The 13,728-nt window shown below is 35.7% G+C and overlaps 1 long non-coding RNA gene across 1 annotated transcript in view; it reads left to right on the top strand.

The window, feature by feature from the left end:
* The window catches only part of LOC122223014, a 124,782-nt gene that overhangs the window by 9,578 nt on the left and 101,476 nt on the right, over positions 1-13,728 (top strand). The gene's annotated exons all lie outside the window — the stretch shown is intronic.

Below are 13,728 nucleotides of genomic sequence, written 5' to 3'. Positions count from 1 at the left end.
TCCCGATTCTTCTGTAAGTAACTTAATGCTTTGTGTAATTAAGAGGGCATATGCTTCCTGTACAAAATCACTGTTAGGTCTCCTTTGCATGGCAGAAACCAACATGGACCAAGTTGTGATATCAGCTTTTATCTGCTGCCAATAAACTTTAGAATTGCTTAATAAAATTCAGAGAAAATGATGATACGTCTTGCAGTTTTCAAGATAACCACATGCATTATTCTAGTTTATTCTGAGACTCTCTGCTCAAGAGAACTTAACACCTTGTCACTCCCCAAAACCCTCTCCCCACCAGCAGGCTTTTGTGATGACAGTTTGACCAGGTATCAGGTAAAGTTAAAATTCTCTTTAGATTCTTCCTGAAATTTATGTATTCTATAGCATCATTCCAGCTCACTTATTTTTAAACATCTCACAGAGCACCATTTTTTTTTCCTACTCTCTGCAATTCTGCACCTACTCTCTGCAAAGCAAGAACTGCAGGTGTATGGTCAAACAAGTGTGAGTCATCTGTATAATTTTATACATGAAAGGGACAAAAAAGCATATCACTTTTTGTTTCACATTCTGAGGATTGACTGTCTTTGATCTTAACTCAGAATAGATGTAGAATTAAGTCCTTTATCTTGAGTCTTTATTCTGCTTCAGGTTGCTGGGAGGATGGTCTAATTCCTTTCCTTTGTGTTCCACTCAAACGCTTTTTACAACTATCAGAAGATACTGATTTTTACTAAAGCAGTAATTGTCAGAGACCCTAGCTAGGAGTCATGTTGGTGGGGTTCTACACAGATCTAAATCCACTGAAGGCAGTGGGAGTTGTGAAACTTAAAAACTAGTATGCAAAAAAAGTGACGTATGAGTATGTGAGTTAATTTTTATCTTTTCGGTTGGAGTATGTGCTAGATTGCAGTAATGACTGTACTTATTCTACATCTGTTGTCCTATCCGTGGCTTGCTCTGTAACTTTGTGATAATCTCCCACCATGACTGGGAAGAACTTCCCTGCCCATTGACTGTGGTCTCAGCCATGTAATTTGCTTTGGCCCAATGAAGGAGGTGGAAATAACAGTGTGCAATTCTGCACCAAGGTTTCAAGGTAACTTGTGTATTTCTGACTGAGTTTTTGTGTTTCTGCCTTAGCCAGAGAAGGACATTCCTGGCAGTCTGTTATTCCTAGACAAAGAGGAGAGACATGTGGAGCAGAGCCAACCACAGATAAATGAGGAACTTACCTGAGGTTAGCCAGACTCTATAGATGCATAAGAAATACTAGTTTATAGTTGTATGCTACTGAGTTTTAAGGTGACTTGTTTGGCAGCAAAAAGTCAATTTGCATTTGATGTGCTCTAAACAGAAATCCTCTCCAGAGGTGGCTATTCAAAAATTTCAAAGATCCTTATAGAAATCTACAACAAAGATTTTGTTAATTAGTATATGGCTTGCTAGAAATGGATGAAATGAACAATGTTTAAGATACGTCATCAGCTCTGCCCCCATAATTATTTGGGTCATACCAGTTAGAGAATCCAGCTAGCTTAACTCATTAGTACCTTTAGATCAGGTCTAGAGATTCATTGGCTCTATGTTCTCCCTACTCTATGCAACAATATGTTGTTTTTCAACTATAGGATTGACCAGATTAAAAAAAAAAAAGGTTAAAAAAATAATCATATGACTGATTTCATGCCTGATTGGTAATAAATGTTTGCCTGTTTGGCAAATTTTTCTAAGAATTGCTTTCATTGTGAAATATGCGGGCGATCACTACTGTTTGCACTGAATACTTCTGCCTCTTCGTCTTCCATGGGACATTGCATGGTGAGGTTCATCGTTAGTAAGCTGACTGAGCATTTAATTGCTATTACAGGGCCTCTCCCTTTGCTCTCTGCCATGGCCTGTGGCAGTGTTCCTTTTAGTTGCTGTCTGTCAGTCTGGGTCTCTGAGTGAGAACAACAAGGACAAGGTCAGAGCCTTTAGTCAGCCTCCAATGGACAGGACATATGCCTTTGTTATATTAGCTTCTGAGATTTGGGTTTTTCTTTTTCTTACTCAAATGTAGCCTAGGCTCAGGTACCATTTGATAATGAGGCTATTGGGAAGAGGAGATATAGTGCTCACCTGACTCTAATCACCTCATGGGAATGACAGTAATAAAACTTGACAGTTATTTAATGGATAATTTGGCAAAAGTGAGGTTGATATATTTCTGTACCAGTGACTCAAATATGTCTTGAATCTTTTCTGGACTGAGAATTAGTTGATGAGTCTCTAATTCTTTCTCATTCAATAAGTAGATTGTTTTAAATAGGAATACTGATTTCTCATGACTGGGTTCTGCTTTGAAAGAGGGGGTGATATCTAGTTTAGAAGACTCCTGGCGGTTTAGAATAAATTATATATGACATGAGAAAAATACATATTTTGCAAAGTTAAGATAGTTAAATAAACCTAGGATGTTGTCATTTTAATTTTCTCTCAGCAATGCTCAGGGCCAATCCTGGTAAGAGTCTTTGAAACCCAGCTGGGAAACTTCACCAGCTCCCAGGAATTGATGTCTCAGGGCTGTTGAAACAGAAAAATTGGAGGGTGTGCTGAACATGTGAATTACACATTTCAGTGTGTGTGTTTTATGTGGGATCTTGTTTCATCTTCCCACAGGGCTCTGCTTTAAGTATGATTCTTCCTATGTAGGATTCTTCACAAGTGGTTGAAGGTTAGGTTAGGTCAGTTGGCCAGGACCACTGGCACATTGAGAGAAAATAGCAGCACTTGGACTTCAACTCATTCCTTTTCCTCCAAGTGTCATGCCTTCTGCTATGAGCTGCCTTGTGTTCCATCCCCACCAGGGCTGTCCCTTAAAACACACTGGACACGTCCTCTGAGTTCTCATTTGGTATCCCTGGGACTTGGTCCTCGGTGATCAAGCATAGGTCACACACAGTATGCGGTGGTCCTGTAGTTATGTCTTCCCGAAGACATGTAGTGACTTTTCTGACATATCCCATCGGCCCACTTTTCTTATTCTTCAATTGCTTTCCTTGCCACCTTTCCCCATTTTATCATTGTCCCTTTTCCCATTTAGTAGTGTATCTTTAGGGATTTGGTAAGAGGAAAATGAGTTAGGACTAGATCACTAGGTAAGTAAGTGAGGGAATAAAGCTGAAATATTTTAGTTTTTCTTCTTCTTCTGACCAGCCAATGTGAACAAAATATGATTGATGGTAGTTTGGCAGTATTTCTGAAAGCCAGGTGGTTAAAAATATGATAGATGTACTTTCTTAAACTATTATTTAAAAAGCATAAAGTCTATCTCCTCTTTCTTTATATAAGTTTCCTAAGTGTGAGTAAAAGAAATGAACAAAAAGAAATGGGTTAGCCTAGTCTCACATACTGGAGAAACCAAGTAGTATTATACAACATTTCTTATTCTGAATACTCATGAAATATAAACATTCCAAGCTATGGCTATCTGGGGGGAGTTTATGTTTACATGAGTATTGCATTAAACTTGAGTCCTCAGCAAATATGGTCAGAAGATATGTTCATATATCTTTTGAAGGAAAAAAAAATCACAACATTGTTGAAGTGATTTAAATACGTGTCATGGAGTTGTAGTAGGAAGTACTAGATACAGTTTGGGGCCTCAACAAGGTCAGCAAGGACCAAAGTGAGGGTTTTTGCTTTCTGGGATTTGTTTGTTTGTTTGTTTGTTTTCTTCTTTCTGCTTTAACAACTGTCCTGCATTCCAGGTGGCTGCCAGAGTTCTAGGCCTTGCACAGGCAGGCTTGGCAACACACTGCGGCAAAGGAAGTCTGGCCTTTGCTTCGGCTTGCTTTTTAATAGTGAGGCAACTTCTTCCAGGAGCAGTGCCTGCGGAAACCGTAAGCCCTTACTGGCTTGTGTTTCATTCCATGCTCACCATTAAATAAAATAGATTGAATCTTGAGGTTGGTATAAGACCGCCCCTCCCTGAGACAGACATGTAAACTACATCAATTTTGGTAAACAGGGAAGAAGGACAAGTATCCGTAGTGCAGGCAAGTGACAGTGACTACTAGAGCATTTGGTTTGCTTCCACGTTACAGTTTGTTTTTTCCTGTTGTCATTCCTGCTGAAACTTGTGTGTGTAAATATGTAGTATTTGTTTCTTGAGAAAGAGAAAAAAAAAAAGGGATGATTCTTACATTGTTAAGATTCAGCAGGCTCATGGAAAGTAGCTTCTTGAACATTAGGAATGAATTTGAGAAAATGCATTTTGTTTCAAGTGGTTAAGAAAATAGTGAATTACTTGTATTCCATTTCTGCTAATCCTTCTTGGTTAACCACATCTTGTTTGTTTCTTCTGTCAGTATCTATAATGTTTCCATCGTTAATTTAGAGATTATACATTGTTCTATTTTGCAGCCCACACATAGAAATATGCTCATTATTATATGTTTAACTTGCTCCCAGATTGATTAGTCATGGGTGTGTATTGCCAAATACAGTGCAGTGTATTATATAGAGAAAAATCACTTTGAGCAGAAAGATGTTTATGTATATGTGTGTATTGTAGTGGGGGATAGTTGTTGGTGAAGACTCAATTTCCTTCCATTGAAAAACAGCATTCAGAAAGCACTCAAGTTGCTGCAGGAAACAATGAAAGGAAGGAAACGTTAGTCAAGGGTGAAAGGCACCATATGTCCTTCAGTACCTAGGCACAACGGGGAGTCAGCCTAATAGCTGTCTTAATGCCCCCTGTTGTGTGTAGGTATTGAGGACATATGGTATATTTCACCCTGAACTGTGAATTTCCTGAAACAGCTGTAATGTTCTTTTAATGTAGTTTGTGTCGGTCATTATATATAAGCAGAGATGTTTAAAGCATCCCCCTTTCTCCCACTGGCAGCAAGCAAAGGAAATTTACATTTTGTTAATATACACTTGTAACTATTGAACTTTCTCATTTTGAAATGTTACTTGCCCACTCTCTACCTCTCTGCCTTCCTCCACATACCTGTTTTCCTCTCTCCATTCCTCGATCCTATTCCCTTTTCCTCTTTTCTGTAGTTAGTAGCAAAGGGCTACTGTTGAGGAAAAGGAATGACAGTTTTTTCAAGTTGTTTTTAAATGACAGCTTGCATATCAAAACCATTTATATGCATTTTTATTTTTAAAATGTTGAGCAAATTTAGATCTCCATTTCAAGTTTGGGGTTTCAAATATATTAGTAAAAGTGGGAAGCTTTGTTCCTTATCTCCTGAAGAGTCTTTTTTTTTTTCCTTAGGGGCATTTTATGCTTGTTCTGAATTCATACAACCAGTTCTGATTTGCAATATGTGACTTAGAAACAGTTTAATAGGATTCTTACATTCAAACAGTAAAACATAACCTGATTGTGAAAATGAGAAAAATAATCTTATGAGGGTCAAATGGAGTATAAATTATGATAAAAATTATGTAAACCTATAGTCAGGAATATGGATGAAGGATATAATTTCAGAGAGACATTTTTGATGTGAAATTAATTTGGCATAGGTATCACTGTTAAATAGGTATCACTTTCAGTTCATCTAAAATCAATGAAGGTGATTAATGGCTCACGTAAGACACAAATGACACATCTTAGAGAACAGTTACTTCTCTAGGGTCATGGGGGGGGGGGATGAGAATTTACAGCATTCAGTTAGGACCCAAGTAATTGCTTACTTAAATTAATAATGGCTCAACACTTAAAAAGAAGATATGAATATGTAATAGACTGTAACACTTTGCCTTCATATGAGGACATTTTATTATAGTTTTGACTTGTGGTAAATGACAGAACTACCTCATTTTAAATGTATTTTATGTCTCTCTCTCTCTCTCTCTATATATATATATATATAGACATAAATATATATATATACACATATATATATTTCTGTTCTTTGAAAGTAATATTTCATATTTTACTTGGTTGTGGTAGTGTGTGTGGGATAGAGCCATCATTCATCTTTAAAGATTAAGGAACTGAAATGCACACAGCAAAGTGTTACAGCCAGTTGCTATTAACAAATCCACCTGCTCAGACATCTTTACTTTGGTAATAAATGTAGCTGGATAGGGACAGATTAGGCTAAGAAATCTTCCAGGCATTTCTTTGGTGAGTAAAGGTTTGATAACATACTATATGCCCTAACTACATACAGATGTTTTAACATCAGTCAAATAGCTTCCCAGAAGAGTAAAATAGCATTAAAGCTAGCTGTATTACCTTGGAATTTATGATAATAGTTATAAAATGTTTACTTTTGTTTAATTTCTTATAAAAAGATTAACCAACTAAAACTAAGCAAAAGAAATATGATATAGGAGCCTACTTGAGAAAACTTGTTTGGCATAAGTTATTTCTAAAAGTTGGTAGAATATCTTTATAACAAACACATTTCTATATTTTTTAGAGTGGAGCCAAATCATCATTATTAATTATTCAGAGTCTTTTGATATGTAAAGTGATATTTAGTTTAAAATATTCCATAATTCTTATTTAACAGTAATACACATTCTTCTTTCCTTAATTAGTTCATACGAAGATTTTTTTTTTTCCAATTTGCATCAGGGTTCCAGTCACTTACAAAACTGACAGTCCTTTTGTAATAAGTATATCTAGAGCGGTGTTTTTTAAACTTCAATATGCATAAAACTCACCTAGGATCTTGTTAAAAATGCAGATTCTGACTCAGTTAGTCTAGAACGGTGCCCACTTTTCTGTATTTCTAAAAAAGCACCCAGGTCCTGCTGGCATTGCTAGTTCATTGAGTAAAAGGCTCAATTCAGTTTGTCATATACCTTGGCTGCTAATGGGTGCCCTTTGGGAGATTTTTTAAGTTACCAATACCTAGTCCCACTCAGAAAATTGAATGAAACTCTTGATGTGGGGTGCAGGCATCAATATTTTTAAAGTTACCCGGGTGATGTGAAAATGAAGCCACAATTGAGAACAGCTGTTTGAGATGATACCTGATTTCTGTCAAGCTCTGTGATGACCTTAGTACACAAGATGTACTTCATAAAATCATGTATTCTATTGGAAAATGGGGTAATCTGTCAATTACAGCAGATTGGATAAGAAAATGGATAATTTTTTGGACAGTGAATTCACATTACTGCTACATGTCTCTCACTGAAAGGAGCAAAACAAGAAGATTGAAAAATGTAATTGAATACCACTAAGAGTACCAAAGGGAGATTAAGAATCCATTAAAAAAAAAAAAAAAAAAAAGGTTTGGCTTGATGCAAAGATTGTAACATGAAGCAAAGAAAAGACAAAGGTCAAAGCCATATCTAATTAATTATGGGAGAAACCACATGTAATTAACAGCTGTGTGGGATAAATATCCATGTCTGTGTACTTCTGAAGGTGAAATGGATCTGCTCAAGTGTAGGCCTATGTTACTTACTCTTAGCTGAACTTAACCAATTCTTTGGTCCCATGATACAAAGAGTGTCCTTAGACCACTGTAATTATAATTACAATCAACTCTGTCTTCTGCACATCCTGTCCAAACTCTTGATTTAGTTTTCTCTCTGATACTTATCACCTTCTGACATACCCCGGTATGTATTTCCTTTGTTTACATTAAAATGTAGTGACAGAATTCTGTCTTACTTTCCTTCTTGTATCCAGGTGCCTGAATAGTGTAGAACACAAAATATGCATCTTGGGTAAATATTCCTTGAACATGTAAATGAAATGAAACAAAGAATAGAATAACAAAATAACAACAGAAAAAGGGAGGATAAAGAATGTAATCTTAACACCTAAAAGTAATGTAACATTCTATATCAACTACAATTAAAAAAAAATATAAGGTTGAAAATAACAGATACTTGACATCAAAAAAAAGAAAAAAGAATTTACTCTTTTTGATCTAAGGATCCATTCTGACTCCTTCTACCAGCTACAGGAATCTTTGTATTGTTTTTATATGAAAGATTGGCCTTATGAATTATTGTGTCTTGGGTTTTTTAAGATAGACATCTTAAAATAGCACCATAATACTATCAAGTAACAAAATATAATTTAAAACTCCACAAAGGCTCTAAAGTTTTACAGGTAAAATATTTCATATACAGGGTACTTAAATCATTAAAATCCTTAATTCAACTGTACAGAAATTACTCTTGCATATTTACAAGATGAACTGAAAACTTACTCATTTTCCCCATTTGTTCAGAGAACTTGGTAATTTTCAGATTAAATATTCTTTTGGGAGGGGCACAGTAAATATTCTCTTTCGGAAACCTATAAAATAATGGCGGACTCCTACTTTGAATTCTGAAAGGTATTCTCAATTTATTCTAAACTCTTGGAATTTAAGGTAGCAATGAGAATCCAACATTGGGACCATGTCCTTACTTTGGAGTCAGTACAGTGACAATTTTTATTTGTGTGTGATCTGAGTATGAAGGAAAACTTCTTCATATTACATATCTAATACAATCTGGTACATTCTGTGATTCTTTAATTTTATGTATAACTGAAAACAGAGAAGGACAAAAGGAGATACTGTCAGGAGTGGTATGATTTATGACTATTTTTTGGTTTGATGGGATCTTTGGTAGCCTAAAGTGTAGATAAACAATTATGATGGTCAGCTTAATAATTTCTTGATATTATTTATGGATATTCTACTCTATTGGTTTTGTTTTTCTTTCAATTTCATATTCTTTGAAGTATGTACAGGAGAGGAAATGTCTGATCCCAGCACTCTGTTTAAAGACTGTAAAAAATATATTTTATGGTATCTACAATGATAATTTGGAACGTGACTTGGCCACAATGTGTTTAGATAATTATAGCTTCCTTTCTACTGGGTTGTACTTCCATTCTGCTTTTTTTTTCCCACCCTATTTCATATTAACATCTTTGGTTTTAAAAATATAAATCAACAACAATTATCTTTTATTTCTCTAAATACTGCTGAAAACAGATAGTTGAGTTAATTTGGGTTAACTTGAGTTAATAGACACTTGAGTCAAATAGTGAATTTTAGGGAAAATATGTTCTTGTTTGTGTTTAATAACATGGTTGAATCAGTGGGAAAAAAGGGGGACAACTGCCTATAAAGAGAGGCCTATTTCCCCTCCATTAAGTTTAATTGCGAACATTTTAGGCATGATGAATCACTGCTGACCACAGGCCACTTCACCGTCATCCTGTGGTCATCGTGGGTGCTTGTGGCTACAAGTTTTGTATTTCAATTAGTAGTGGGAAGAAATTGTAAGCATAATTGTGATATTGTAGGAGCCTTTTGTAAGTTGCACATGAAACGGGAAAAAAAATAACTCTTTAGAACTCGTTGGCCTACTAAAACCTCAAACTTTGACTTCATGGAAGTTAAAAAATGATCCCCTTCTTTTTGGTTCTGTGCATTTGTCAGGTGGTAAAATCCAAAAAACCATTTATGAGAAACGTTAAAATATGCTTTGAGAAAACCACCATAACTATATTTTAAGATTGTTTTTGCAAAGCCTTGGGCAGTTTAAAGAGCCAAGCAAACAAAAGATGTAAAATGACTTTAGTTGTTCTCTAGCCTGTAACCATCAGAAGAAAACAAAACTGGCTGCTATGGGTTGATTGTAGAAATAATGCAGATTGAGACCCTGATACAGGGCAGAATTTTCAAGTGGTTAGAAAAGAGAAAGAAAATCATGGCAAGTGAGGTCATGGGCTGATGTCACATGAAGCATCATAAACACACAAATATTTTCTAATAGGACATACTTTAATAGATATTTAGCAACTAGAGTCAGAAGACAAGATGAACAGACGGGCATCACAAAGTTTTTTGTTGGTATATATGAATTCAATTTTAGTACTTATTTGGATTAAATATGGTAAATTCAGTTTTTAAATAAACAAGATAGAAATATGCTAAGCAAAATAATTCACTCAGAGAAAGACAAATATCATATGATTTCACTCATGTGAAATTTAAGAAACAAAACAGATGACCATAGGGGAAGGGAAGGAAAAATAAGATAATATAAAAACAGAGATGGAGGCAAACCGTAAGAGACTCTTAAATTCAGAGAACAAACTGAAGGCTGATGGAGGGAGGTGGGTAGGGGGATGGCCTAAACGGGTGATGGGCATTAAGGAGGGCATTTGTTGAGATGAGCACTGGGTGTTGTGTGTAAGTGATGAATTACTAAAGACTACTCCTGAAACCAATATACACTATATGTTAACTAACTTGAATTTAAATTTAAAAAATTTGCAATAACAACAACAAAGAAATAAGAGGGGTTGAGAAGTGGGATTTATTTTTCTTACCTGAATATGAACAGAAATGACTACTAATTCCAAGGTATACATAGCTTCAGAGATCTGACATAGATATAGTCTTAGATTAAAAAAAAAAAAAAAAAAAAGCAGGGCGCCTGGGTTGGTTAAATTGGTTAAGCGTCTGACTTGGCTCAGGTCATGATCTCGTGGTTTGTGAGTTCGAGCCCTGTGTCGGGCTCTGTTCTGATAGCTCAGAGCCTGGAGACTGCTTCAGATTCTGTGTCTCCCTCTGTCATTGTTTCTCCCCTGCTCGTGCTTGCTCACTCACTCTCTCTCTCTCTCTCTCTCTCTCAAAAATAAATAAAGAATAAAAAAATTTAAAAATAATTTAAAAAATAAGGCAAACATAGTTGTGTGTGTGTGTATATGTGTGTCTGTGTATGTATGTACATATGCCAACACAAGCACAAAAACTCTCCAAATATTTTGCCCTATGTATAGGTATGCGTATAAATGCAAGGAAAAAATGAAAAGTAAAGTATGGAAAGTAAGTGAAGTATTTACTTATAAAATGGGAGATGAGATGGCCCTGGAACAAAGGGGAACTTTGTTACATAATTTTAATTTTTTACCAGAAGTCATGTAGTGCTTTTGTAATTATTTTTGGCAAATTATTAAAAGAAAAAAGGAAGATAAAATTTATGCCTTTGAGACAGAAAGTGTAAAACTAGAAGGTGATTAATGTTTCCAAGTTTTAAAGTAGTTAGAGTGGCTAGAGGCAGCTAATGGAAAAGTCCAGTTTGAACTTCATAAACATGTCTTCTTCAGGACCTTCGCACTCTCCAGTTTGTTTCCCTCCTGCACAGTCCCCTAGCTTCAAGCTCTCCTTGCAGATAGCTACAAGACTGATTCCTTTACTTTATCTGTGAGGAAATGACATTTCTTTGGGTGGTCCAGATTCCACTTCCTAAAATATCGCCTGCTACTCTTCCCTCATTTCTTTACCCTGAATTAGTTTCCTCCATGGCATTTTTCACGGAATCACATGTATTTTCAAGTATTATCATGTTAATAGGTGTTTCCAGCACTAGAATGTAAGCTCCATGACCACAGGGCCTGTGCCTTTTTCTCTTTTTGACACCTACAACAGTGCTCAACATGTAGCAGTTGCTAAAAACGTATGTATTGAAAGGAATAAGACTGTCTTTTAAGATGCCGTTAGGAACAAAAGACAAATAAGGTGGAACCTCAAATAGGATGCCCAACAGAATATAACCAACTTTCATGGAAGTTAATTTGTTCCATTTACAAATAATCTTTATATCTTATATTTCACAGCTCTTAGATATTTGAATGTGTCTCTTGGTATTAAGTGAATAATTTTAACTTAAAATTCAATGTAGAGAAAATTATGGCTTAATATTAATTTTGGACCATCTCTTCACAGCAGGGATTTTTTTTTTTTTCACTTGTGCTGCAGTCTCTAATTTCTCATCATTTTTGCATATGGCTACCACAGAGAGTCTAAAGGAAGAAACTGTGGCCTCGGAATGTTGTCTTGGCTCAAAAGCAACCTATTGTATATGTTAAAAGTACTTCTCAGTCATTATGTTGAACTTACATTTTTCTTTCCTCATATTTTCTATTTAATTATTAATAAGTATTCCTATAAGCATACAATAACAAGAACAAACACTCAGATGTGTGGGTGTTTGATTAAAAAGCTTTTTAGTCATAGTGTCCACATCTTTTTGGGGGGAATATTTTGTCTGAGTTTTATACTAGATTCTATATGTCAAATAAAAATCAATATGAATTTCTGTCCAAAGTTGTTCCAAATTGTAGGCTTTACAAATCCCCTCTCCCTTAAAAACAATTGGTAATACAGCATTTTAGAGCAAACAACTTTTGCCTTGAATATAATATATGGTGAAGGCAGAATTTTACAAAACCTCAACTAAAATATAAATATTGGGAAGGATAATTTATTTTCCTACCTATGGTGAAAGAAAATTTGCAAGGTAGCAATTTTTTTTTATTGATTTCTCCTTGTGTACTTAATCATGAACATTTTAGAAATTAATTTCATTTTGTTGTTGCTTAAGTGAGTGACTAGTTTATCTATGAAAGATGCTTAATATCACTACAAAAAGCAAGTAAAACAGTGAATTAAAATTGCACAGTGTTTCAAATAAGCATGTGAGACGTTACTATTAATGTTATGAATGCTAGACACCAAAAATAGATCTAAAATAACCAAATATGGTAAAGAAACAGAATGTATATTCAGGTAAATATAATTTTCTGACACTGAGGATTATCTAGGAAAAAGGGTTTCTTATTTGAATGGTGTGAATGTACATAAACATTATGATAATTTAGAATTTTAGGATCACTCAAGGCATTTTATGATCCCCTAATCATCACAATATTGGAAGTGTGTCTAAAAATTAGTTATAAGAATGCAGATCCCAGGACCCCAAAGCCCACCATTCTGAGTTTTAAAAGCATATCTCTAATAGTTCTTATCTACCCCAAACTTTGAGAACTACCCTCTGACAACATTATGAAAGAGGTGATAATACAAAAAGCATAATAATTATAGCAATATTGTTGCTAACAACTAATATTTCAACGTGCTGATCATTACCACCATTCTAATCATGTTACACGTATTAACTCCTTTACTAATCTCAGTGACCCGACATGGTAGATACTACTGCAAACTCCATTTTGCTATCGAAAGTGTATCACGGAGAGGTTAAGTAACTTGACTAAATAACACAATGTATAAGTGGAGGAGGCTGGGGCCAACAATGGAACCAAGGGAGCCTTCCTGGATTTGCCATATTAGTCCTCTCAGGGTCCCCTCGTGTGTGACCCATGCCAAGCATTGTGGGTCAGAGATGAACAAGGCACGTCCCACTCTCAGAGACCTTGAAGTCCAGAGGGGAGACAGACAAACGCTGAGACAAATGCAAATATGATTTAGATATAAGATGATCAGAGAGGAGTGGAAAGACTGTTCATCTCTATGGGGAAATCTTCACAAAGGAACCAAGTCAAACTTACAGACTAAGTGGAAATGGCACATGAGATGATGACAACATTCCATATGGAACCTGCTGTGCCCTACTGCAAAGTCACAGAACATTATCGCATGACTCGTTTAGAGCAAAGAAGTGCAGCATGGCACAAATATAGCGTGCAGGATGAGGACAAGTGGAAGGAGGTGGAGCTGGAGACGTACATCAGGGCAACATAGGAAAAAAGTGAAGAAAATGGCTATACTGGCCATGCCAATTCCATAGGCAAAGGTGTACAGATTTTTTTGTTTTTCCTATGACAACAGTGCCCTCTTGAGTTGTGCAGGGCAAATCCGGCACTAATGCATACAGTGGGGAGTGGTCGTGGGAGAGTGTTAAAGGATGGTAGTAATAAAATGAAATTTGCGACCAACTCAAGCCAGTGCTTCA

Source organism: Panthera leo, chromosome B3, assembly GCF_018350215.1.
Source record: "Panthera leo isolate Ple1 chromosome B3, P.leo_Ple1_pat1.1, whole genome shotgun sequence".
Taxonomy (NCBI): Eukaryota; Metazoa; Chordata; class Mammalia; order Carnivora; family Felidae; genus Panthera; species Panthera leo.
This window is presented reverse-complemented; position numbering and strand designations above follow the sequence as displayed.